Source organism: Phocoena sinus, chromosome 11 (assembly GCF_008692025.1).
Source record: "Phocoena sinus isolate mPhoSin1 chromosome 11, mPhoSin1.pri, whole genome shotgun sequence".
Classification (NCBI taxonomy): Eukaryota; Metazoa; Chordata; class Mammalia; order Artiodactyla; family Phocoenidae; genus Phocoena; species Phocoena sinus.
In genome coordinates this window covers 5,419,145-5,445,178 of record NC_045773.1, presented here as the reverse complement: position 1 = coordinate 5,445,178, position 26,034 = coordinate 5,419,145, and the positions used below count along the sequence as shown (strand labels likewise).

General features: G+C 44.5%; 1 protein-coding gene across 4 annotated transcripts in view; it reads right to left on the bottom strand.

Annotated features, from left to right (window-relative positions):
- Positions 1-26,034, bottom strand: part of VGLL4 (vestigial like family member 4) — a 159,424-nt gene that overhangs the window by 39,542 nt on the left and 93,848 nt on the right. The gene's annotated exons all lie outside the window — the stretch shown is intronic.

Genomic DNA, 26,034 nt, shown 5'->3' with positions numbered 1-26,034 from the left:
AGCACAGTCACTCTTTTCTGCCCCAGCGTTATTGAGATATCACTGACATATATCATTTTGTCAGTTTAAGGTGAACAACGTGTTGATCTGATACACTTATACATTGCAAAACGTTACCACCAGAGCTAACACATCCATCACGTCACATACCTACCATTTCTTCAGTAACTTTTTAGGGCTTTAAAATAAAAAGTTGCAATAAACTAACTGGGGACAGAGGGAGTATCCACCATGAACCATCTCAAAAGTTAACTGAAGACAACAGAGGTCTTTTGATTTTGGGGTAGTCAGCTACATACCTGTAAGAGTATGATGACCTAACCGTGGGTTCATTAAACCACTAAACTCACTTTTCTTGCGTGTTACACTTTTAGTGTGTCTTTGGTATGTTATTTTTTTTAACAATGAGGAAAATTTATGGGTTAATAGTTCACATGTTTGCCCCCCAACGTTAAAACAAACAAAAATACGTTGTTTAATGGGAAATACATATTTTTTTCTTACGGTACACTAAAAATGGCATGTTAAAAATATGATTATTATCAGCACTAAGTTTCTGTGGATAATCTGTCACCAGCTTAATGCACATGTGCTGTTCTCAAAATATTTTCAAAGTCAGACACTCATGATCAGAGTTCACAGTTTGATCTGATTCGACATCTTGCTGTCTTTCATTCCCGTTTTAGAAAGGCTTCGTGCGAAGAGATAACTTTGTGCCTTGTTATGAATTAAAATAAGCATAACCTTCCATTACAAGAATGGTTATATACTTTCTAAAATTTATAAGCAAGAGTAATAGTTACTTTAAGAGAAAAAACATCAAGCTTTCTAAGTCATGGGGGGCTGAGTACCTAAAATTTTCACAAATAATAACCTGTTTGTTGTGCTTTTCATATTGGCCTCTAAGGCCTGACCAATTTTGTTTCCACTTGGTCACCATTTGAGAGTCACATTAGGATAAAGTCGACTTCATCTGAGGCCTGTGGTACCTAAGAAAGGAAATCTTTGTTTGCCACCACTAATTTTCGTATCGTCACAGAATGCGTGGACAGTTTTAACAGCCGTTTGCTTCACACACATATGACAAATGCGATTTTGTTAGGGAAAGGAGGGGAAAATGCCTTCTTAATGTTTACCAGGAAAAATAAAAATGTTGCCAATTTAGTCAGCAAGATATAAACTAGCAAATATACAGTCACCCATAATACACCTCCAGTCAGGATTTCTTTTAAGGATCCTGGCCCCAAAGCAAACTGGAACTTTCCATTTTAAACGAAATACCTAAAACACAAGCCCTATGCTGGCCTGCTACACTCAGAAACTCAGTAGGATTTTGGTTGACCTCTACCTCGTATTAAGTTATTTTTGGTTTAAACAAACAAACAGCAGTGCTAATATCTGTACCTTAATAAATTAGAAAATATCCTTTCGAAAGCTGCCCCTCCTTCTCATTCTCTCCTTCTCCACAGAGCATCAGTAACCCGGTTAATTTCTGGAGGAGCCCTGGTGATACCCCGAGAAACCCAACCACTGCAAATCAAGCCTCATCCGCAAGGCACAGCGCCAGCGCACCCTCCACCCAGTGTCTCTCCACGTCCCTGGCAGCGCAAGTGGGATGAGGAGTACTCTGTGAGGACCCCCGGGCTTTGGGAGCCATTTCATCAGATGCCAGATGTGTGGCAATGCCGGTTGCCATGGAAAATCGCCACCACATCAACGAAGTCGAATCACCCCAAAAAAGGAAGAGTCACTCATTACGCAAGAAATCACTGTTACGTGAAGAGCAAAACTCTTGGGGTAACGATAACATTCCTGCTTCACTCCCCAGTTTCCATCCTCGTACAAGTTCTTGGGCTTGTTTGCATTTAAGTTCATCAAATGGAGGCACTGCTTATCTTAAGATTGAATTGCTGGTGTCTGGCAGAGAAAGTCCACAGGAATCCTTTGAAAACACTGGAGATTGGTAACCTGGCGGGTAAAGGACCCACGAAGGAACCACAGGCGGTCCTGGGGGGAGGGGGGGGCTCCTCTAGAGATGACGGGGACATGCATGCCGTTAGTGCTGGGTTCCCTCGTGTGACAGACGGAGTCACCTACTCAGGGTCACACGTGAACAGGTTAACTGTAGCAAGAACCATGCCCTCTGCCTATCAGGCTAACACCTCCTCCTAAACACCGTGCAAGCCCCACACATGGCTCAGCACAAAGAAACCAGGGGCAGGAGGAAAAGAGCCAGAGTTAGAAGGGCAGGCAGGTCTGCTCAGTTACATGCCTTCATTCATCTCCCGGGCCCCCTGGAGAGGGCCCTGGCCCAACGCCAGGTATCATAGAGCAGGATTTGCTGTTGTCAGTGTGTACGTAGCAAAACAAGGTTAAAATTATTTGAGTAAAACTCTATTTTAATTTATTTTTGGCCGCAATGAGTCTCTGTTGCTGCACGTGGGCTTTCTCTAGTTGCGGCAAGCGGGGGCTACTCTTTGTTGCGGTGTACGGGCTTCTCACTGCGGCGGTTTCTCTTGTCGCGGAGCACGGGCTCTAGGCACGCGGGCTTCAGTAGCTGTGGCTCGTGGGCTCTAGAGTGCAGGCTCAGTAGTTGTGGCGCACTGGCTTAGTTGCTCTGCGGCATGTGGGATCTTCCCGGACCAGGGATCGAACCCCTGTCCCCTGCACTGGCGGGCAGATTCTTATCCACTGTGCCAACATGGAAGCCCGAGGAGTACATTTGATCTGGGAGTCAAGGCACCTGTGGGATACTCTCCCTTTATTTAGAAACAGGCAAATATGGGCACGTACTTCCCCCCTCTGGGCCTCCATCCAACCAGGGGACAGACTAGCTAATATCTCATATTCCTTCAGACCCAATTCTATGGTCCACAATCCTGTAATCAATTAAGTAACCAACCAACCAACCAACATTTACTATGAAATTATTACTTGTGAAATACTGAACTAAGACATCAAAACCCAAAGTACGTACCTCAGATCTTATATGTAAAAAAAAAAAAAAAAAAGTGAATCCACGGTCAAATAAATTTGGAAACCACAAGATTAAATAATTTTCCCAGGAGTTCCTTCTTGTCTTCTAATGCATGTGCCAGTTTCCAAGAGAGAAACACAGTAGCGCTGCCTTCAATCACGCCACCCCCAATTCATCCTACACCTTCTGTAGACACAGCCTTCCAAGGCTCCGTTGTGAGAACATCACCCCATCCTTACCCAAACAGGCAGGAGCTTGCCAGTCACTGATAAAACACTATCCACACTGCTTCAGCACTCAAAGTCAACATCTGGTCCCAGCTATGCTTCTCATCTGTGTTCCTAGTATTCCTCTTACTAAGCTCTGAAAATTTCAGCCCTAAAGGTTAAACCAGACTAGTCACCACCATTCCACAGAGAACTAAAGATCTTTACTCAGGTTCTTCCCCTAATCTTCTTGTGTTGAATCCTACACATCCTGCAAAGGCCACTTTTAAAATGCTACCTCCACCAGGTTGCCTTCCTTGATTCCTCAATCTGAAAGTCATCTCTTTTCCTGAATACCCACAGAAATGTATCACTATGGCCCTTCCCTTCCCACTCCGTTCTGTGCCCCTTGAAGCAAGGGACATTTTATTCATTTTCTATCCTTAGAACACAGAGCACAATACATTCCATGCAGCAGATGACAATGAGTAAATGAGGCAAGGGGTGCCCGGGTTATAGAGTTTTGACGTATGTTAAAGATCAAAGATAACGTAGAACAAGGAATTTTTAAAGATCTATTTAAGGATATATTTATATAAAGAACTCTTACAACTCAACAAGAGAAAGATAACCCGATTTAAAAATAGGAAACTATCTGACAAGAACTTTCTCCAAAGAAGAGAATCGCCAAGAAGCACAAGGGAAGGTCTTCAACATCGCTAGACGTCAGGGAAACACAAAACAGAACCACAATGAGACACCACCTCGCAGCCACTAGGAGGGCTAGGATGACAAGACAGAGGACAAGTGCTGATGAGGATGTGAAGAGATTAGAACCCTCGTGTCTTCCTGGAGCAAACGTGAAATGTGCAGGTGCTGGGGAAAACCACTTGGGGCAGTTCCTCAAATGGTTAAACAGAGACCCAGCAAATACTCTCCCAGGTATATATCCAAAAGAAATGAAAACATTTACTCACACAAAACTTATACATGAAGGTTACAGCAGCACTATTCATTATAGCCCAAAACCCAAATATCCATCAACAATGAACAGATATAAAAAATGTGGTATACCCATACGATGGAATGTTATTCAGCTACAAGAAGGAAGGAAGTACTGGTTCATGCTACGACACGGATGAACCTAGAATACAGTACGCTGAGTGAAAGAAGCCAACACAAAAGCCCACCTACCATCAGGTTCCATTCTATGGAACGTCCAGGAAAGGCAAATGCATAGAGACAGAAAGTAGATTAGTGGCTGCTGGGGGCTGGGAGAAGTGAGAGGTGGGACACGGCTGCTACTGAGGGCAGGGTTCCTCTTGCGGGTGATAAGAAAATGTTCTAAAATTTATTGTGGTGAAGGTTGCATAGCTCTGTGAATACACTCAAATCCACTGAATTGTATACTTTAAATGGCTGAATTGTACGGTAATGTGAATTATATTTCAATAAAGCTGTATTTATAAGTAGATGAAAGAAGATCCCAGTATTACGAGATCCTTTTCTCTCTCAGGTTTTTCCACAATTAACTGTTAAATAAGAACAAGCACCCATTAATTTTCCCTGAAATAAAAATAAACCTTTTGTTATTATAGCTATATCTCTCTGTCAGTCAGATAATTTTCTAAATATTTATCAAGTTAAAACAAATCAAAGCAGAAGTGCTTGAGGTTATGTAGACACTTGGATTCATCAGAGTCCTATTAAGCTCCAGCTCAGCTTTTAATCAGATTGTGTTTGAGTGTCTATTACATGCCGAAGGCTGTGCAAAGCGCTGTCAGAAAAACAAATGATGAAACTTATACAGACCCTGACCACAAGCAGGGAAGGAAAAAAAATACACACCAAAAGGAACTTATCTTGGTATATAAAAGACTTCTTTCTTTTGTGCTCATGTGTATTCTAAATCTCACAATGGTTTGGTAATTGAAAAAGGAGAAATGATCTTTCTTTGTCAAGAACAAACAAGAGGAGGGAGTTTGAGCTGAAGAACCCAGTATTTTAAGTTTCTCGAGTTGGCTTAGCTACAATTGTCAATTCAACTTTTTTTTTTTTAAGTTACAATTATAACTAAAAAAGCTCAACTCTTAAAATGTATCTGGCCTTTTTAACAGAAGATAATCTTATCCAGGTATGTGATGCTGAAGAACACAATGCCTAATGGATACAAAAAATTTACTTAATTGCTGTTTTTAGTCATGGTAGCAGTTCTAGTATATGGATCAAAAATATTCCTTAAAGGGCTTCCCTGGTGGCGCAGTGGTTGAGAGTCCGCCTGCCGATGCAGGGGACGCGGGTTCGTGCCCTGGTCCGGGAAGATCCCACGTGCCGCGGAGCGGCTGGGCCCGTGAGCCATGGCCGCTGAGCCTGCGCGTCCGGGGCCTGTGCTCCGCAACGGGAGAGGCCGCAACAGTGAGAGGCCCGCGTACCGCAAAAAAAAAAAAAAAAAAAAAAAAAAATATATATATATATATATATATATATATATATATTCTTTAAATGTGTCTCCCAATTTTGAAGATGAGCAAGGATTTGGGCCCAAGATTTCACAAGAATCAGCATATATTAATTTCAATTTTAAAAAGTTTAACAGAGAGAAAGAAAAAAGAAAACCACTTAGCTTTATGATGTGCTATAGAATGATTCTGCTGAAACAGTAGAAGGAAAATCCTGCTGTCAAAGTCAGAAATGGAGTGGGAGAAGAGAGACCAAGGCACAGGGACGAGACCCACAGGAATCCGCAGCCTCCTTTCAGAATCCCATTCTTGCCATATTTCAAAGCTCCTAAGACCCCTTATTTCCTACATTATAATACAGCTAAAACTGAAGCCTGTCTGTCATCAAGTGGCCTATTTTGATAGGCCTGTTTTTCTTTGGCGGACATGACACAGTGGTTCATCTTAGACTGGACCCCAATACAGAACCTGGCTGGAGGGCCTTCAAAACAGCACCTGTCTCTTCAGCCCTGATTTCTTCATTTGTAAAATTCAGTGGTTCCATTAGCTCATCTTGAAGGCCTACCTTTGGCTCTCAAATCTACATTGTCCATAAGGTACATCTTCCAAAGGTGGTTGATAGAGAAATACTCAACTTTTACAGGACACCCTTGACAAGGTGGGAGCAAAAGCTGGTTCAACTAACTCCTGACTCAAAGCTCACCTCATAGTTGAAGGGGATTTAATTAAAAACCAAGCACCCTTCTCAGTCCCAGTGTCCCGGCTTCATTTACTTATTCCAATGCTACGAGAAAGTTGTCCTTAGTCAACTGAAGCCTGAGATAAATGCAATGTGGTCCACAAAGCGCAGACTTGACTTTTACTGAGCTGAATGGCAGAGACTAAGACCTTCACCATGGAGCGGAGACAACTGATCCGGTTTCAGAGGGACAGGACGGGTCCTGGGACAAAGCAGGGGCGGTGTCAGAACTGGGCTCAACCCCCGTCACAACGCCTCCATCAGCTCTGTGGGCCAAAGGCCAGACGGGGATTTGTGGGTGCACTTAAGGCGGGCATGACTCGGGGGAAATGAATCAAAATAAGGGCATTTATTGTCATTTTATGGAGGTTAGCACAAGGCTGAAATGACAATGTCTGTGTTTATGGGAACGGGGAAGGGACAGCTATACTAAGGGGTCTCTTGCTATAACTTCTAAGGATTTTTCACAAAAATCTCCATGCCTTGCCCAACGGAGAGCTTTCTGCCACAATTTAAATCTCTGCTGTGTCCAAGATTTTATGTTCTACTCTCCTCCTCACCCCTTTTATTGTTTCTAAACGTAAACCAAAGAAGTAAAACTACGGCTCAGTCCCCCAAGCCAGCTGCCCAGCAATGGGATCCGTCTCCTGTGTGACCACAGCCCACGGCGACAGACTGACATCACCCTGCTGGCAGGGGAGCACCTGATAAAACAAACGCACTCTACATTTCACAACCCATCTCCCATCTCCCAAGCCCCGGCAGCCGGGGCCTATTCATTTTCTTTCAAAGAATACTTCTTTGTCTCACGGACCAGCAGCTGGGGAGAAGACAGAGAAGTCAGCCTCTTTCAAACAGTCCAACTTGTGGTTATTCTTGACTTTTTTCTTTTCTCTAAAAAGGAAGGCTGTTAGGCAATACGATGAAACCCAGGAGAGCCAGCAGAGATAAAAGATGTGACGTAGCGTCTACAAGCGGCACAAGGATTTCATGGCTCAGTGACAGAGCCCCCGCCCACCTCCGCTCGGGGTGCCCCACCAAGTGCCCTCCCCACTGTCACCATAGACTCACGGCTCTAAACCCGCAGCCCGATCGTACATCTGGAGGCCAAACCTCAGCTAAAGGTCACTCTTGTCCAGTCAGCCAGGGTCAGGGGGCTCAGGGGAGGCTAGGCCAGACCCCCGAACTGAGCTTGGTTTCAGCAGCTCTCACCTTTTCTTTAGAGCAACAATGAGATTGTTAAGAGAGAAAAAAACAAAAACAACCACAACCTGTATGACTGACTGCTACTAATATAATTAAGGATAACAACACCACAGTAAAACTTGTGGAGTTAAAACACACACTGTTTTAATCGAACTTCAAGTACTCCAGATAATCTTGTAGACATTACACTTTGTCAGAGCTTTCTTCTATCTTATATCAGCATATTTTATTTTAAAAGCATTTAAAAATCTGAGCTGGTATTCTGGGTTTTCCTGACTATAGTCCTATAAGGGAAGAGAGGAAGAATAACTCCCATCCTGCAGCCAAGGAAATTCGTGTTTCAAGAATGGGTGAAGGGACTTCCCTGGTGGTCCAGCGGGTAAGAATCCATCTTGCAATGCAGAGGATGCCAATTTGACCCCTGGTCGGGGAACTAAGATCCCACGTGCCGTGGGGCAACTAAGACCCGGCGTGCCACAACTAAGACCCGACGCAGCAAAATAAATAAATATTTAAAAAAATAATAACAATGGGTGAATAGCTCAAGTCACAAGACTGATTGGTAGAAGGGCTGGAAGGAGACACCTGGCATTTCGCTCTCCTAGCTTTCATATCCTTCTAGCTGTGCAGGATGTTCACAGGTTAGGGAAAAGAAGTGGGAAGAAGACACTTGAAGGGAGGAAGCAGGAAAGAGAGTGGAAGGGAAGGGAGAGGAAGAGGAGGCATGCAGGGTGAGGGCGGGAAGGGGGACTCATGCGCTGAACTGTGCCCCCCAAATTCATATGTTGCAATCCTAACCCCAGTACTCAGAATGTGACTGTATGTAGAGATAGGGTCCTATGGGTGGGCCCCACTCCAATAGGACCAGTGTCCTTATAAGAGGAGATTGGACACAGACAAGTACACACACAGAGGAAAGACCATGGAAACATGAAGATGGACATCTACGAGCCAAGAGGAGGGGCCTCAGGAGAAACCAACCCTGCCGACACCTTGATCTTTCGAAGTCCAGCCTCCAAAACTGTGAGCATAGATGCCTGCTGTGTAAGCCCCCAGTCTGGGGTACTATGATCCCACAGCCCCAGCTAACTAACATGGGGGGAAGAAAGGGAGGAAGCAGGGAAGGCAGGGACAGGGCTGAAACCTGGGTCTGACACGAAGGATGAAGCTCTTCACTTTGGGACCTAACAGCTTCCACCGCTTGGTCTATCCTGACTGACCTGATCTGGTGGGACTGGTCGAGATGGAAGCAATTTTTTTTTTTTAAGTTTTTTTTATTGTGGTAAAAGTCACATAATATAAAACATACTATTTTAACCGTATTTAACTGTAGAGTTTAGTGGCACTAAGTGCATTCACATTGTTGTACAGCTCTCACCATCATCCGTCTCCTGAATTTTTCACCCTCCTAAACTGAAACTCTGTCCCCATTAAACACTAACTCCCCATTCCCCCGCCCCCAACCCCCGACCCCAGGCATCTACCAATGTACTTTCCGACTCTATGAATTTGACTACTCTAGGTACCTCATATAAGTGGAGAAATGGAAGCAATTTAACGCCTGGAGGCCACTTCCAGATTAGAACCTGCCCAGGAGGGGACGAGACCCGTGGGCTGGCACAGAGAGCAAGGGGAGCCCTGGCTCCGTACCAGGAGAAGTGCAGAGAGACTCAGGCTGTGTCTCAGCGAGAACAAACGCACAGGAGAGACCAGGGCTATCTCTGGAAAGCACAGGTGAAGGGGAGGGTCGAGGAGACCAGGCGGGGGTCTCCCCCAGGCTGCTCCCAGACAGTGCCGAAGCTGCCGGTGCGCCAGGGGTGGACAGTGTAGACAGTTCCTAATGGTTTTAAACACCTGTAATTCTCCAGGGGCAAGAGGAGAAAGGGTAAAAAGACAATCCCAAAGAAATGGTAAGATGTCTATAATTCCCAATATACATTCTAAATACACAATAAGATGTTTTAATAAGGTGAAGAGAAAGGTTAATCGGATATCAAAAAGCACTAACTGAAAATACTTTAAAGTAAATTAAAAATTGTTATATTCGCATCCATATGTTGCTATTCATTGAATTAGCAAGTTCTACATCATTTAAAATAACTGTGTTGTGCTCAGGGTTTAAAAAAAAAATCCGTGCAATCTCATTTACCTTACTGAGTTCACTTTATACCTGAACTGTATCTTCACAGATTATGTAATACTAACCTGGGTGAAATTATCACAAAGTGAGAGAACTCAAATTAATCTTACTATCTATATCATCTGTACATATACACCACATATATATCATCTCGGCTTAAAGAAAATTTCAGGTACCGAACAGTGAGAAAATCAGGCTGAAGAGCCACAGGTCTCAGCGTTAGGTTGGGTTTTGGCTTCATAAATCATAACTGGGATTTAATAGGATTGAACACCCGTTCGCATCCTCGGTTTCCTGAGCCTGACCTAGTAACCACACCGGCGTCTGTTCTTGGTCCTCGAACCCCAGACTGTGGCTCTGACGGGAGCTGCAGAGGGTTCAGAGTAAATCAGAGAAGCTGAGTCTGAACGTACAAGCCCTGCTTTTGCTGTATGGTGTCTGCCTGCATATTAGAACATCAGTACAGCGAGTCACACGCCCTCACATGTCCCTGTCCAAGGCCCCAGCACTGACACATGACCCGTGAACCCCAAGGAGATAAGAGCAGTTCAAGTACCTTGGATGCCAAGTGCACAGAACCCTCCTTAATGGAAAAGACTCTCTAAGCCCGCCAGAAATTCTTCACTATGTTTACTAGCAAATCTACTTTTGTAACATGTTTCTGTTAATAAAAAAGAGGAGAATTATGAAAGCAAAGTGTCTGCAGGCGGTATTGGAATCAGGCACTCTGCTGGGGACTCGACTTTCTTTCGAGTAGAGCTTACAGAAGGAATCGCTGAACGACGTGAAGAAAGAAAGAGGCTGTCCTAACCTCTTCAACAGGAGAGCCACCTGGGGAAGGTACCACCTCTTCAATGTATTATATAAGTGGGTAAAAATACCCTAAGCAACTCCCCCTTCCAGCTCTTTGGCATGCAACAGGTTAAACATCTAAGGTAACAGGCTAGTATTGGCACTGTCAAAACATTCTTAAATTTAAGGGAATTCTAGAGGGTATGACCGGGGCCAGAGGCCCTGGGAGTGTTGAACCTAAGAATCAGTCACTGACCACTGAAGGAGGAAAAAGAGAGAGAGTTTGGGGAGTGGAAGGAGACACTGGAAAACGAAACGTTCCTTCCTCTGACGTCCCATCACACTGACCCTCTAGAATGGACTTCTCACACACTGGCTACTCTCGAGCTTGCCTGGGTCCCATCCTCTGTGTCCCACCTGCGTGTGGTCAGAGTGCGGCCCCGTGACTCGTTTCTGTGTCCCCGACCACGCTGGCCCAGTGCAGGGAGACGTGGTGGGCTTTTGGGATCAAAGGTGTGATCTTGGCAAAGTCTCTTCATCTCTCTCGAGCCTCTATTTCTTCATCTACCTTGAGAGCTTCTTTTGTGAGAACCAGTGAAACCGCACAGGAAGTTCCCAGCCCTGCATGGGCCATCTGTTACTATAGCATCTGTTCAATTCCATCCTTTGATACGACTCCAACCCAGAGGATGAAATGATGGGGGCAAAGGAACTACTCCAGGGTCCGCTCCCACTGTTCACGAGAGGTTAGCACGTGCAGTTTCCACCAACTAGTCGAAAATCAGACACAGTGCCAGGAGCACAGGTCAGAGACCTTCCAAACCTGCTTCACCAAGAGCCAGTGGGGGGTCTTGGGGCAGCTACCTGACTGCCTGCGACTGTTTCCACGTGTGTGAAAAGGACCACGTGAACCCACACGGAGGCCCAGATCTATCTTAAGGGTTAAACAGGACACTTGGCACAGCGCCAGGTGCTCTAGCGCCCCTCCCCCAACCCCCCCTCCTTTGCTTGTTTCCAGACGCCTTTCCCCCCACTACAATTCCTCCTGACCGATTCAGTCATCTCCACTTTCAACATGCAATCTCAAGGCGGCCAGCCGCCCAAGAGCGCCTCTTCTGATACCACCGGCTGGAGTCGGCCCGGCTCCAGCTCCCAAACTACAGATTTCTGAGCCGTACCATCGGGTTTGCTGCTGTCTCTCACGAGACAGACAGGCAGTCTTGTTCTCTGCAATAAATTCTAGTCCAGACCTGGAGGAAAAAGATGAGGCTCCCAGGAACCAACTCAGAATTCATACATAAACTGGCATATGAACTCCTGAAGGCCACAGATGGGCCAACCTACCCCAAACACGGAATCCCACATCAGCTCCAAACCCCCTCCAGCGTCGAAGCCGGCAGGTCCCTGGGACATGGCAAACATCCTAAGTCCGACATCTCAGAAAGCCATTCTGCCAACCCACAGAGGGGCAGCAACCCACTGTATTACTTACTGCTGCTCAATGAGCTGGTTTCAGAAGCCAGAGTGGTTTTTCCAAGGATTAAAATAGGACGCAAAGTTCAAAGACTCCACAATACTGAGAGTGAAAGCAGCTCCGGGCGCTCAGGCACACACGTGATCCAAGGGCCTAATCACCGTGAAGACTGGTAAAACGAGCCAGTTAAAGCAGGGTTTTGTCAGCCTTATCACTCAAACAGCCAAGTGCCCGAGTACATAAGTTTATTTTTTCCAATTCTTAAAATAATTTTAAAGCTACCGAAAAGTTTAATAAGTGAGCATCCCATTCCCTTCCCCTTGATTCATCTCGTCTGTCTACACACATGCACCTTTTAAACTATACTTGCTATAATTTTTAAGGTACCTTGCAGGCATCATATCATACCCCAAATACTTCAAGTGTCTTCTACTAGTGAAGGCACTCTCCTTCACAGACACAGAACCATCATCACACCCAAGCACGTTAAAGTTCATATATCATCATTATCTAATACCCATGCCAGGTTCAAATTTCCGCAACTCAACTATCTCTTCTGGGGGGAGGCAGTGGAGAGAATCCAGGATCCAATCACACACTGGTCGATGGACTTGTTGCATCTCTTTCTTTCTTTTTCATTTGTGGAATCTTTAAAAAACATCTTTATTGGAATATAACTGCTTTACAATGTTGTGTTACTTTCTGCTGCATAACAAAGTGGATCAGCTATACGTATACATATATCCCCATATCCCCTCCCTCTTGCGTCTCCCTCCACCCTCCCTATCCCACCCCTCTAGGTGGTCACAAAGCACGGAGCTGGCCTCCCTGTGCTATGCAGCTGCTTCCCACTAGCTATTTATTTTACATTTGGTAGTGTATATATGTCAATGCCGCTCTCTCACTTCGTCCCAGCTTACCCTTCACCCTCCCCGTGTCCTTAAGTCCATTCTCTACGTCTGTGTCTTTATTCCTGTCCTGTCCCTAGGTTCATCAGAACCTTTTTTTTTTTTTTTTTCAGATTCCACATATATGTGTTAGCATACGGTATTTCTTTTTCTCTTTCTGACTTACTTCACTCTGTATGACAGACTCCAGGTCCATCCACCTCACTACAAATAACTCAATTTCGTTCCTTTTTATGGCTGAGTAATATTCCATTGTGTATATGTGCCATAACCACTCATCTGTTGATGGACACTTAGGTTGCTTCCATGTCCTGATTACTGTAAATAGTGCTGCAATGAACACTGTGGTACGTCTTTTTTTCTTTTTTTTTTTTTTGCGGTACACGGGCCTCTCACTGTTGTGGCCTCTCCCGTTGCGGAGCACAGGCTCCAGACGTGCAGGCTCAGCGGCCATGGCTCACAGGCCCAGCCACTCCGCGGCACGTGGGATCCTCCTGGACCGGGGCACGAACCCGTGTCCCCTGCATCGGCAGGCAGACTCTAAACCACTGCATCACCAGGGAAGCCCGGTACATGTCTCTTTTTGAAGTATGATTTTCTCAGGGTTTTTGCCCAGTAGTGGGATTGCTGGGTCATATGGTAGTTCTATTTTTAGTTTTTTACGGAACCTCCATACTGTTCTCCAGAGTGACTGAATCAATTTACATTCCCGCCAACAGTGCAAGAGGGTTCCCATTTCTCCACACCCTCTCCAGCATTTATTGTTTGTAGATTTTTTGATGACGGCTATTCTGACTGGTGTAAGGTGATAACCTCATTGTACTTTTGATTTGCATTTCTCTAATAATTAGTGATGTTGAGCAGCTTTGCATGTGCTTCTTAGCCATCTGTGTGTCTTCTTTGGAGAAATGTCTATTTAGGTCTTCTGCCCATTTTTGGATTGGGTTGTTTGTTTTTTTGATATTGAGCTGAATGAGTGGCTTATATATCCTGGACATTAATCCTTTGTCACGTTGCTTCGTTTGCAAATATTTTCTCCCATTCTGAGGGTTGTTTTTTCATCTTGTTTATGGTTGCCTTTACTAGGCAAATCTTTTAAGTTTCATTAGATCCCATTTGTTTATTTTTGTTTTTATTTCCATTTCTCTAGGAGGTGGGTCAAAAAGGATCTTGCTGTGATTTATGTCATAGAGTGTTCTGCCTATGTTTTCCTCTAAGAGTTTTATAGTGTCTGGCCTTACATTTAGGTCTTTAATCCATTTTGAGTTTATTTTTGTGTATGGTGTTAGTGAGCGTTCCAATTTCATTCCTTTACATGTAGCTGTCCAGTTTTCCCAGCACCACTTATTGAAGAGGCTGTCTTTTCTCCATTGTATATTCTAGATCCTTGCCTCCTTTATCAAAGATAACGTGACCATATGTGCGTGGGTTTATCTCTGGGTTTTCTATCCTGTTCCATTGATCTATATTCCTGTTTTTGTGCCAGTACCATACTGTCTTGATTACTGTAGCTTTGTAGTGTAGTCTGAAGTCAGGGAGCCTGATTCCTCCAGCTCGTTCTTCTTTCTCAAGACTGCTTTGGCTATTCAGGGTCTTTTGTGTTTCCATACAAACTGAATTTTTTTGTTCTAGTTCTGTGAAAAATGCCAGTGGTAGTCTGATAGGGATTACATTGAATCTGTAGATTGCTCTGGGCAGTATAGTCATTTTCACAATGCTGATTCTTCCAATCCAAGAACATGGTATATCCCCCATCTGTTTGTATCGTCTTTAATTTCTTTCATCAGTGTCTTTTTTTTTTTTTTAACACCTTTACTGGGGTATAATTGCTTTACAATGTTGTGTTAGTTTCTGCTGCATAACAAAGTAAATCAGCTATATGTATACATATACCACCACATCCCCTCCCTCTTGCACCTCCCTCCCACCCTCCCTATCCCACCCCTCTAGGTGGTCACAAAGCATGCTACTGTATGATTGAGCAATCCCCCTACTGGGCATATACCCTGAGAAGGCCATAATTCAGAAAGAGACGTGTACCACAATGTTCACTGCAGCTCTATTTACAATAGCCAAGACATGGAAGCAACCTAAGTGTCCATTGACAGATGAATGGATAAAGAAGATGTGGCAGATACATACAATGGAATATTACTCAGCCATAAAAAGAAACAAAACTGAGTTATTTGTAGTGAGGTGGACGGACCCACAGTCTGTCATACAGAGTGAAGTAAGTCAGAAAGAGAAAAACAAACAGCATATGCTAACACACATATATATGGAATTTAAAAAGATGGTTCTGATGAAACTAGGGGCAGGACAGGAATAAAGACGCAGATGTAGAGAATGGACTTAAGGACACGGGGAGGGGGAAGGGTAAGCTGGGACAAAGTGAGAGAGTAGCACTGACACTACCAAATTCAAAACAGATAGCTAGTGGGAAGCAGCTGCATAGCTGCATCTCTTTAATTTCCTAAAGGAACTTTTTCTATCTTTCTTCCTCTTCCGTGACATTGGTGTATTTAAATAATCCAGACCAATTAACTGCCCTACAATTTTTGGTGATCTGATCATTTCCTCATGATTCGATTTGAGGTGAACATTTTCGGCAAGAATACGAGAGGTGGTGTGCACAGCACGTGGCATCACATCAAAGGCACCTGATGCCACTGTGTCCCAACGCAGGTGCCACTAAACTTGAGTGCTTGGTTACAGTGATGCCCACAGAATTTCTCTATCCTAAAAAAGTAATCTTTCCCTTTCATAGTAATATGGGGGTGAGCATCTTGTCACTCCCTCTCAATCTCTTGCTCATTTATCAAGCACTTTTTATTTGTTCTGCAAGAGACTAGAGTTAAGCTGGATAAAACATGGCGCCCCCCTCCCGCCGATTACAAATCGGCACAGGTCTGACATGGGACACGCAGCATTTTTACATAAAAGACAGTGAAAGAAAAATATAAGAAAACACCTGACACGATCAGGGGCTGGCTTATGCACTTCCTGAAATACACTAGGCATTCAATAAACATAAGGCTGTGTTAGGAGCTTGTACAGTTTGGGCAAATAAAAGCTATTGGCACTAACTTCACCCTCTCAATTATCCCTCTCATATCACCACATACCTTGGCAGAAAGTCCTTCAACATGGTCAACCAGCCTTCCACCATGAGAGTTTAAAGACCCTGATGGATTCGACTGCTTAAATAAAGTCTAAGAGTTCTCAACCTGGTGGTGGAGACCTCCACAGCCCAACCCTCTAGCCTCACCCCTCTTTCCTGTCAAACGAACTCCTCCCAGGCTACACGGCTCACGCTGTTCACTCAGGCTGCGAACACTCTTCCGTCTCCCCGTCACCTGGCAAGTTCGCGGGGCAAACCCTAGCGCATTATCCTTTGCTCTGAAAGCTGCCATCCAAGTTCTCTTCTTGAGATACTCCTCATTCCCAAATGATAGTTAAGTGAAACTAGCATCCCTGCCGAATGGCCCTGGAAATTGACATACCAGCCCTTATTTTAAAGGCTAGCTGCTAATTGCTGAATCTAGTCCCCACCTAAAGAAGGTATGGAATTTAGAACTGGCAGAAGAAAAGAGGAAACGTGGATCGTTCAAAGGCATTTTAGTGCCTGGTATGTTTGTAGCGCTATGCCCAGCACTAAGGGGAACACAAAAATGTCTGAGATCTGGTCTTTGCCTCACGAACCATAGTTCCAGTAGGAGCGTTAAGTCACGGTGATAAATAATCATAAGGAAGAACGTAAATGCCGAAACAAGAGATGCTCTTTAAGTGGGTGAACTGTATGGTATACGAATCATATCTCAATAAAGCTGTTACCAAAAAAAAAAAAAAATTTACCGAGGACCACAAAGAACTTTTGCTTACATAATTTCTATCTATCAATAATTACCATATTAGGAATTAAAATGGAGAAAGTTTTCAAATATTAATTTCAAGATAAAAATAAACTCATTACATGTAAAAAGAAAAACAGAGAAGCTATGAACATTTTAGATGAGGAAGATATCGATTCTAGCTCTAATAATCTAGTCAGGAGTGGAACTGCAAAAATAGGTAGGATTTGGACACTTGGAAATGGTGGGAATGGGCATTCCAGGTGGGGACAGCTACACACATAAAGGCAGAAAGCAGGAATGGCGTCGTCATGTGTGTGTGAGATCAATCTAACTGGAACAAAGGGCTCGTTTCTTCTGTTGGTTAAGAGTAACTGGCTAAACAGATCGATGGGTCAGATAATAAAGGGCTCTGAGCACAGGCAGAGCTCAGACCTGATGGCAGACAACTGGACAGAGCCTCTGTGAGTGCTCACACAGCAGAAGAAGAGCTTCAGAGAAGGGTGGTCTGATGATGCTGAGTTGCTCGGATGGACACACCTGAGCCAGGGGGCAGGGCAGCAATGCATCGCGGGCGGGGCACCAATGTTCATACCCATGAGGGGGGAGAAGAGGCCAGTCCAAGGGACATTTTAAGGGACGATCAGAGAACTGGACAGTGTTTCAGCCTGTACCTTCACCTGATCCTTTCAAAACAGGCCACCCTCATCTTCTTCCTAATCGTTCCCTCAACACTCGCTGATCTTTGCTTCTTTATAAGTTGAGAAACTAAAATGAACTGAAGAAGCCAGAGAGCTACATTTTTTCTGACTTATCAACACATAAGAGGGAAAATAAAGATTGAGTTAGCAGTATAACTCCATATGTTAAGTTCCACAGGTTGATCTAACAAAGTTTAGTTAACCTTCTACATCCACTGTCAGTGGACACTTTTAATATTCTAATAAGATGATTTTTATTGTTGGAGGAAAAAAAATCAGCATACCAAATTTTCTTGAAGGAAAATAATGTTGATGTCCAGCGTTTTAGTGGCAGGGATTGTGCTAACAGCTTCCGATTACCCACGATTAATTGACATTCATTCAATAGATATTTTCTGGGTAACAACTGAGTTGTGAAGAACAACTGTCAAATACCTCAAATAATAATGCATTTTCATAAAAGAAAACTTTGCAATGGTAATTTAAAGCAGACTCATATGAAACTTACCCTATGTTAAAATAAACCAATCCTAAAAAATTATCACACTAGCCATCATTCACTGAATGGATGCCAAGCTAACATACAGTTATGTTGGTTTTCTCACGGTACCCAGTATATTTTGCAGTCCTTTTACGTACAAACTTACTTCAACAGTTATAGTTTGCATAAGCTATTATTAAAAGATGTTTGCATTCCCCAACTGCAAACGAAGAGACTATTGAAACTGAAGTCTCAAAGTATACTGACCAGCTAGAAACAGCACGAAAACACTGGAGAGGCACACAGCTAATGTCACACACAGAAAAGAGTATTTAATGTCGAAACATATTTTCCTTTCGTATTAAGAAAAATGCATAGCCATGGTGTACAGCACAACCAAAGAATATGGGAATGTGAGAGCTGCTTTCTGAAGGGACTACTGCAAATCTGTACCCTAGGTTTTCATATTAGTTGGAAATCTTTGATTTCCTTATGAAATCTTACAAGATGCTTATAAAAACTATATCCAACCAAGGAGAACTTGTTGTATCTTCACCAAGTTCCAAGAAAAGATACTGTTAGATACTAATCTAAAAAGTCCTAAAAGTTCATCTGAAAACAAATATTCCACCAGCAGGTAGAATTTAATGTGTTTCCAAAACCCTAAAGGCCCACTTGCTGCTCAGTGTGAAGGCGGGGAGGTCCCCCAAATGAAACAACTTCAAATGTTGGGGGCGTGTGCTGTTGACATTTTCCTTCTACTTCTCGCTCCCCTCCCCACCCCAACCTCTCCTTTTAAGTTTACATTATCCCGGTAAGCGAATTTTATCAATGGGAGGCCAAGGAGGGCTGACTCCCTGGGGCATGTTTGCTTAAGATATGAAGGTCAAACAACCATTGTGCTTAAAAAGTTGTGACCTTTGGGGGCCCATACTTCAGGTCTCTCCTCACCTCCAAGTGACTCATTAAGAAGCAAAAGAAAGAGGAAAATGGAGCGGATCAAAGGCTGGGCTGTCCTTAAGTGAAAATGAAGGCAGATGAAAAGGCCTGCCCTCCACTTCAAAGGGCAGCTGAGCTCAGGTGCGCAAACAGCGAGAGGCTGGGCCCCGAGGACAGGCGGCTGTGAGGGACACGAGGTGGCCTCCCGAGGGCCAGATACCTGGGATCGGTTACGCACAGTAGAACCACAACAACGAACACAAATTCAAATGTTTTCCTCCTGCGTGTACAGGGGCGTACGTAACCCCAAAACATCAAGTGACGTACATCAGGTCCGCACTTGAAAAGATGGAAAGTTTTAAAAGTAACAAGGTTCAAGGACTGCTGAGGAAGTTGGCACGTCTAAAGCCGTGTACAATTATATTTAAACAGTTCCTCCTTATGCCCCTGAGGTGTGTCCTGAAATAAATCTTAATTCTGAGAGATCTTGGCCGTAGCAGGAAGTCTGGTTTCCCCAGGAGTTTAATGAAGGATCCTTAGTGCGTTGAGGCAAAGGGCCCCCCAGACTTTCTCGAGGACCTCGGGTGGGAGCAGAGCTGGTCTAGAGCCACGATGGGCTGTGGAGGAAGAGCAGGGACACCAGGTCATTTCTGGCTCCACCACAGTCCCCCTCAGCTCACCCCATCCGCTCCCTCTACCCACACCAGGCACCTGGGCAGACGAAGCTCCTGTGGGCAGGAAAGGTCTTACATTCTCAGGGGCCCTTAAGTGACTTAATCGAATCTCCTTCCTCAGACAGACTCCCTGGAGTGACTGTTAAAACAGGTGACTGTGAACCCCACCACCCAACCCCTTTAACACAGGGAATAGCCTTATCTGTACAGCTGTGGCCATACTGCAGACTTTTCAGGGAATTTACAGGTTCTCCCCTGTAATTTACTGTTAGTAAAGGACTTGCATGTTAGTGCCCAGGAAGCAGAGGAGGGAGCCTGCCACCCACCTCTGCCTGAAATGAATAATCAGGAGGATGGGTAACCATTCAGGAGCATTTCCTTGGGGCCAAGAGCATTATGTGCACAAATTTCATTTCATCTTCCTAATTACCTGTGGAGTAGGCTCTATTATTAGTCTTACCTTTCAGAAGAGAAAATGGAAGCAAAAAGTGGCTTGGCAACTTGGCCAAGGTCACAGGCCTTTGGAGAGGCTTAGTGGATCCGAGTGCACTCCAGGTGGGTGTTGAAGGATGAGTAGGAGTTTGCCAGTGGGCACAGGGTGGTGGGAAACAGCATGGCACCCCTGAGCTGCTGGAGCGCACAGGGCCGGTGAAAGCACAGGAGAGGACAAGGCAGAGAAAAGAAAGCCCCACAGACAGTGGTGTAAGGGGGACAGCTTAGACTTGGGTCGTGCAAAGGCTTTAGCGCCTCCAAGGCCCCCTCAAATCAATGACTGTGAGTAAAAACTTAGTTTGCTATGCAGGCGGGCGCCAATCAAGTCCGTGAGCCCTCCCTCCGCCCGCTTCCAATCAGACTGCCCCCACAGAAGCGGCCCTGCATGGAAGTTCCGGAGCGGCCAGTTTCACTGGCCACACTCAGGAAAGAGCGTGGACTTCATCCCTCAGGCCACGCGGAGCAAACGGCTAGGCTTGAGCCGGAAAGCAGCACACTCACGTGGACACGTGGCCATCTGCACACCTGTCCTTGTCAACTGCTTCCCCTGGAATTCCATCCCCTCCTCTCCTCACCCCCAGCCTCCAAACACCCGACCCTGACAAACACACCACTTATTCTCTGTAAAGATTATCTTAATTTACAACATGCATGGCACTGATTTGTTTCTCTATAAGATGGCTGGCAGTGATTATAAAGAAAGCACGATACTTGACTGTCAGCTCCTTGAGAAGAGCTGTGTATCGTGTTCAGCAGGGAAGGTCCCTTAGCACCAGACACAAAGCCTAGCTCTCAGACACCCACGGCACTGACTACAGGTGCCATCAGTGAGACTCATAATCAAGCTAACGGTACTTCGCAAAGTATTTTCACGTGAGCAAATGCACACGTAGAACTTTGCTAAGAGTCAAACGAACGGAGTAACAGTAACAAACAATATTCTCCACTTCTCCACTTGTAACATCTCCAAATTTTACAAGAGCTTTACTGCAATACAATTCACATACCATAAAATTCACCCATTTAAAGTGCCCGATTAGGGTGGGAGGGAGGGAGACGCAAGAGGGAAGAGATGTGGGGACATATGTATACGTACACCTGATTCACTTTGTTATAAAGCAGAAACTAACACACCATTGTAAAGCAATTATACTCCAATAAAGATGTTTAAAAATAAATAAATAAAATAAAGTGCCCGATTCCATGTGTTTTAGTGTATTCATAGGGTCGTACAACAATCACCACAGTCTGAGGGCGGAATACTTCATCCCCCCAGAAAGAAACTCATACCCCTTAGCAGCCACTCCCCACGCTGCCCCCGACCCCTACTCTCCGGCAACCATGCACCTACTTTCTATCTCTATAGATCTGCCTATTCAGGACATATTTCATAGAAACAGAATCACACGTGTAGTCTGGTGTGTCAGACTTCTTTCACTTAGCATAGTGTTTTCAAGGTTCATCCATGATCTATGCCAATACATCCGTTTTTACTGCCAAATCATATTCCATCATATGACATATACCACATTCTAGTTATCCACTTACCAGGTGATGGGCATTTGGATTGATTCTACTTTTTGGCTATTATAAATAATGCTGCTATGGATGTTCGTGGACAGATTTTTGTGAGGCTATGTTTTCAGTTCTCTCGGCTATACACCTAGGAATGGAACTGCTGGACCTAACGGCAACTCTGTGTTTTAACATTTTGAGAAAAATGCCACTGCTTTCCAAAGGGGCTTTTGCAGCATTTTAAATTCCTACCAGTATCATAGGAGGGTTCCAACGTCTCCAGACCCTCACCCACACGTCATCGTCTTTTTTATTTTAGCCATTTTAGTGCGTATGATGTTGTATCTCACTGTAGTCCTGATTTGCAATTTCCTAATGACTAATGACGCTGAGCGTCCTTTCACGTGCCTGTTGGCCATCTGTATGTCTTCTTAAAGTTGAGGTGTCAGAGTTTTTTTATATCTTCTACACACAAGTCCCCTATCAGATATTTGCTTTGTAAAAATGTCCTCCGATCCTGTCTTTTTATTCAAATCTATTTTTCCCCTTATCTATGTCCTTCAGGCATAGGAACAAAAATCTGATCCTTACTCTTAATTCCGTTTATAAGGTATGCAAATTTTATTACAAATGCTCTCCTAAAAGCCACTATCTTGCCATTCCGTTTCTTGATAGGCCGGCCTATGTAGAATGAGGCCCCATCCATTGCTAAATACCCACTGCATACACCTGGGTAGCAAACTCCTAAATAATAAATAACAGTGATATTCACCATGGACATTCTGGCATTTCAGAAATTCAATCCATCCCCCAAAGCCTTATGTTAATGGTTTAACAAAACAAAGAAATAAAATTTCACACTATTAATAGGTTTAAGAACCTACATATGTTTTGCCAACCTATTTCCTTTAAAACCATGCTGACAATAGTCATTAAAACTGTTCCCATGCTAGCCGTGCTTGTAAATTGTTTTAGCCTTGACATAAGGTCAACGGGAATTAGACTAATGAAGAAACAAAGCAATACTGAAACATTCTAATTTGGGGTCTACTAGACTTTACTAACTTCCAGCAAATTAAATGGAGGAGCAGTTTGCAACCACTGACATTTGTATTTCACTATTAGTTCTCCAGGCTTCTTGTTCTCCCTGTGCCGTTAACCTTGAGGGTCTAGCTCTTTGTCAATCTCACTTCAACCGTGCTTTCCAGGGATTACAGAATCACTAATTCCACAGCACATTGTGGCACAGTCCCAGTCAAATCAGAGGGACAGATGTGAGCTCATGTAATTGAGAGGTTTCCATCTGTTGCCTTGAGAGCTGAGGCCTGAAAGACTTGCATTTTCTTTCTTATACTCATTCAGGGATGTTCAGTCTTTGATGATCCAATTAACATAAGCACTCGGTATTTCGGCAAATAACTTAAATGGCTAATGCTCCAACCTCTCAGAGGCGGATGGACATTCACTGAAGATTCTCACATTACACCTATTATGAATCCCAGAGGTGGCTGAAAGCCCAGAGGTGATAAACCGAGATGGAGGAAGGGATGCCAACTCATTCACATCCAAATCCTTGCTTCCACATTCACCCACACATTATTGGGGTACCCCCACTGAGACCACAGATCGTCTACTGGAACACTGTCAAAGCACCGGGGACTTGCTTGGGAGGAATAAGAGGAAGGATGTATGAAGCAGAAGCAGCAAAGGATCTTATTTTAGCAAAAAGTTTAAAATAGGTGTTGTAGGGACTACCCTGGTGGCGCAGTGGTTAAGAATCCGCCTGCCGATGCAGGGGACACGTGTTCGCTCCCTGGTCCAGGAAGATCCCACATGCCGCAGAGCAACTAAGCCCATGCGCCACAACTACTGAGCCTGTGCTCTAGAGCCCACGAGCCACAACTACTGAGCCCATGTGCCACAACTATTGAACCCACACGCTCTAGGGCCCGTGTGCCGCAACTACTGAGCCCACGTGCTGCAACTCCTGAAGTCCGTGTGCCTAGAGCCCGTGCTCTGCAAAAAGAGAAACCACCCCAGTGAGAAGCCCGCGCACCACAACGAAGAGTAGCCCCCGCTCGCCGCAACCAGAGAAAAGCCCACGCGCAGCAACGAAGACCCAACGCAGCCAAAAATAAAAATAGGTGTTGTATACTAAGGAGGAATTACATTCTTTCTCTCGGGGTTTTCTGTAAGATGCTGAATATTTTTCAGGTGAAACTGACTTCATGTGACAAATGTATTCCTGAAAATTTGGGAGTAAATTAACTTTTGGTTAAGTCTGATCATGATCTACACCAAGCTCCTACTTAAAGCAAAAGCGGTTCTCAGTTTACGTCCATCGTCTGTGGGGATTTTCCTTATTTTGTCTCATTCAGCTCCTCCTACTCACCACTCGGTACAATGGTTTTCAATGTGTGGTCCCCGGACCACCTGTATCAGAATCCCCTGAGATGCTTGTTTAAAATGCATATTCCTAGGCCCGAACCCAGTCCCAGGGGGTCCAGGGACCCTCAGAATCTGTCATTAAGCATGCCCCCCAGACGCTCCCATGCCCGCTAGTGGGTATCTTCTCTTGTGCCTCTTCCACTCTCAAAACTGATCAATACTATGATCAACCAATATTCTGATCAAACATTTCCAACTGCCTAAGGGGTGTCTGTACAGTGATGTGGACGCTGGAAAGGAGAACTGATAACTGAGTATCTCAAGGCTCAAGCATCTGATCGGGAAATGCCCGAGGCACCAGGGGTACAGACAGCAAGACTTCGGCCGTCCTGGTTCCTCCAGCCAACGGTCACAGGTCAAATACCTAAACACCACCTTTAGGAGACCCTGTTTTCAAACAATGATGTACTGATACTCCTCTGCCTTATTATTTTAAATGTTCACCTCTTTAGAGTTCAGCACCTCAGCGAGGGGACCCTCACCGATACCTCAGTTTCCCCAGAAGGAACATGGGTTCACCATCGGCTGCCCTATATCCCCTGTCATGCATTTACTGCCATAGAGTTCCTACATGTCTCCTACATAATAAAACAACTCATTCCCCCAAAAGCTTTGGATTAGGACCCTGAGATGTTCAATAAAAGCTTTGCAGATGGAGTCCACGGCTACTGATTTGTAAATTTCTCCAAGCCTAGAAAACTGAGAGGGGCAGGGAAGCAGAGGAACCTCTACTCTAACTGCAGACACTAGTCTCACCTGGCTGAGCAGGAGAGGGCCAGTGTGCGCCCAGCTGGCTCCCCAGGATTAACTTAAGGCCGCGGCGATCACTCCCGGGCAAGCTGCGGACTGAGTTAAGAACAGGCCCGGGTAAGTGGCGTCAGCGGAGGAGGTCAAAACGCCCTTTGCTAGATCTGCCTTTTAAGACATCTCATTTCAGGCTGGGGATATTCATAAAATAAGAAATAAAATAATTTACAAAGAATCTCATGCTCATTTCTAAAGGTTTCTGTCTCCCAAAATTCAAAAGGGCCAGAGGCTCTTTCTTTTGTCCCAGGTTGCTTTTCCAACGCTGCTTCATGACAGAGGAATGGCTCCTGACCTGTGGCCACACATTTTCTTTCTTTTTTTCCCAGAAGTCATACTTTATTGTACAGCAGAGAAACCACACGAGCGAAATCCTGCAAGTAAAATGAATGTCAGGAAATATCTGTCAGGGTAGGCGTCATTTAGACATCCAAAAAGCTCACATGAGTGACAAAGTCCTAACAGTACCCTGAGCATTCAGAAATTTTTTTATACCAGTTGGACTCAGAACACTCTAAAGGGGAATTAGCACAAAGACTGCAACATTTATGGAAGACTTTAACAAGAGGTGATGTTTCCATGAATGTCAGAGATACAAAGTATAGAACCTTTTTAGATATTTTAAATACGTGAAAGCTTTTTAACAAAAATTCAAAGAGAATCTGTACCGAGGGAAACACTTATCCTAGAAGTCATCTTGCAGACATCTGATTACAAGGTTGTTGTTTTTCTTTTAAAGAAACCTGCAGGGCTTCCCTGGTGGCGCAGTGGTTGAGAGTCTGCCTGCCGATACAGGGGACACGGGTTCGTGCCCCGGTCCGCGAAGATCCCACATGCCGCGGAGCGGCTGGACCCGTGAGCCATGGCCGCTGAGCCCGTGCGTCCGGAGCCTGTGCTCCGCAACGGGAGAGGCCACGACAGTGAGAGGCCCGCGTACGGCAAAAAAAAAAAAAAAAAAAACGGGAAAGAAACCTGCAAATGTCTAGATATACGAAGTTTATTACAAAGCACAAATAAATTGAAAAACCAGGTGACATCATTAAACACAGTACGCAGGACTTACGTGTGAATATCAGTAGCACATTTATTTTATCCTATGAGTGGGCCTCCTAGGTAGGACTGCTAGCATTCAGCAGTCTACCTTATCTAACCCCACGATAACTGAGAACAAAACTACAGAACACTTGGTTGATAATCCATTATGGTTCAGGTTGAATGACATTATGGT